Raw genomic sequence first — 2,654 nt, 5'->3', positions numbered from 1 at the left:
GTTGCACACTCACCAATTGCCTTTTACAATATCCACGCACGGGAAGAGATCGATCCATCCTATTCTAACAGCAAACAAATTTTACAGTCATTTAAAAATAAAAACCTAGTTCGTCAGGGATGAGACCAATCTCAAGAGTAGCGTAGTGTATCGATTAAGCAAGCTCTCTGTCGAGCAAGATTCAGATTAAGTAAGTATTTATGGTAAGACAGACGGTCCTCGAGTGGCGCCCACCACGGACCGAATCAGGCCCCTTTTCCCCACTGGGCACACTGGGCACGTGCCCAGGGCCCCCTAGGTCTTACTCCACTATCGCAAGCTTACCTATAACAAACCAAGAAATAAATAAATAACAACGAACAATAATTAAAAGAAAGAAAAAAAAATGGATTGTTTAAAAACAACAGGCTCGGCATATCAATGTGGTTGGCACGTCAAAGTGCTGGATAGGGAAAGGATTTTTGGAGCGTCAATAAATAATCCTTCAGCTTGCGCTTGAAGGTATACCCACTACACGCTCCTTGGATAGGGAGGAATATCATTCCAGCACTTGGACGCCGCAAACTTAACTTCCGCGGAATGCTGCAGTCCGGTGCTTGGGCACAAGAGCCATTGCGCTCCTGCGCTCACTCCTCGACCAAACAATTTTATTGTGGAGGTACAATGGGGTCCTGTAGCGTCTCACAAACAACAGAGAGTCAAACAGCAGAGTGGCGAGGTGCATGCGCCTGCGTGCAGACATGTTCAACAAGTTAGCGGCGTTCAGGTACGGAGTGATGTGGCAGCGGGGAGGGACACGGGAAGGACACATTGGGGGTTTGCTAAGACGATTTTTTGATTCAGTGATTTGTTTGCGAAATTTTCAACTTTAAAGTGCATATTTTCATTAAAATCGAGCTTCCCCCCCCCCTCTTAAATCTAAACCGGTGGGTGGAAAAATTTGAAAAAATTCAGGATGGTAGTAAGTATATCAAACTTTCAAGGAAAACTATAACGGTTAAGTTTTCTTCAGAATTATTAGTAGTTTAAGAGTAAATAGCAGCCTAAGGTATAAAATATACCTAAACTATGGAAGATTCCGTATAAAATACGAAATCCTAATTAAAAAATATTACTTAATTTTTTCGCAATGGCTAACGAATGGCTACGGAACCCTATTTCGGGCGTGTCCGGCACGCTCTTGGCCGGTTTTTTCATAAACGTTTTTCAATAAATTGACTCGTCAAGATAGTTTACCCTATTTGTAATGCTAAAAAAAAACGAAGTAAGTATAGTAGGTACTTATGCGTCTTGGATATTTGTATGTATTTAAGAGTATATGTATGTATGTCTACCCGTTGTTTAGCACCCATAGAACAAACTTTACTTAGTTTGGGGCTGGGTCAGTTGGTGTACCTAATTTGTTAGTGGATATTATTATTATTATTTCATTCATTGTATATCATTATCGTCAAATTTCAGTTCAATGAGGGCTATCGTCTTTTGTCTCACTAGATGGCGCACTGTTGCGAGAGGTTTTTAAGTATTACTTTCAAAGTCTGTTATTACGGGCGTGAAAACAAAGTTTAGATTAAAATCATATTTAATACACCTTAAAACCGTACCATAAAAATGTCGAGCATGCCACAGTGTTGCATAGTCCCCGTTTTGTTCGGAAAAAAGGGAGGACAAAGGTTTCTGAAAGACAAAACTGTCTCAAAACACAGACATTCATTGCCCCGGAACGCATATTTGCCATATATTTTGCAAAATATTCACAAAATTATTCTAATTATAAATAAAACCGCGTAGCTCACCCAAAAACTATGAGATTTGACATTTCGGAGACCTCACGCTACACTAGCGCCTCTAGTGGCGAATTCATACGCGATAGCCCTCATTATTTGATGATCAATATTATTTTCCAGTGATTAAATTAAAATTGATTTTTAGGTAGCCATTTCTATATTGTTTGGTGATTCAGTTTTAATGACACATCTATTATTTTGGAACCCAATATAATTATTTGCTGATCAATATTATTTCCGAGTAATTTTTAAATAATATTTAGGTACCTAACCGTTATTATTTGCTGATTCAATTTAGGTGACAGATCTACTACATATTTTAGGAACAAATATTATTTATGAGGTCGCCGAAAATGCATATTTTAGGTGATCAATAAAGTCATACCCGTTAAAAAGTAACCAGCTACTTTTGATGCTGACCGTACCTCCCATAGACGTAAGTGGGGTGTTTTATTTCTCGACTAACCTTATAGTCTCGGGTAGCGTTAGATAGGTCTTTTAAAACCATTGGGGGTTGTCAAGGCGATTTTACGATTCAGTGATCTTTTTGCGAAATATTCAACTTCAAAGTGCAAATTTTCATTAAAATCGAGCGTCGTCCTCCCCCTCTAAAATCTAAGCGTGTAAACTGTTGGGTAGAAAAATTAAAAAAAAATCAGGGTAAGATTGCTTGAGAATTAGTAGGAGTTTAATAGTAAATAACAGCCTAAGGTATAAATACCTAAACTTGGAAGATTCCGTACACAATACGAAATCCTTATAAAAATATTAATAGGTACTTACTTGATTTTTTCGTAATGGCTGGCTACGGAACCCTATTTTGGGCGTGTCTAAGTTCAACACGCTTATGTCACTTTTTTTGACATT

The sequence above is a fragment of the Choristoneura fumiferana genome, chromosome 17, assembly GCF_025370935.1.
Source record: "Choristoneura fumiferana chromosome 17, NRCan_CFum_1, whole genome shotgun sequence".
NCBI classification, from domain to species: Eukaryota; Metazoa; Arthropoda; class Insecta; order Lepidoptera; family Tortricidae; genus Choristoneura; species Choristoneura fumiferana.
Note: the sequence above shows the minus strand (reverse complement) of the source record.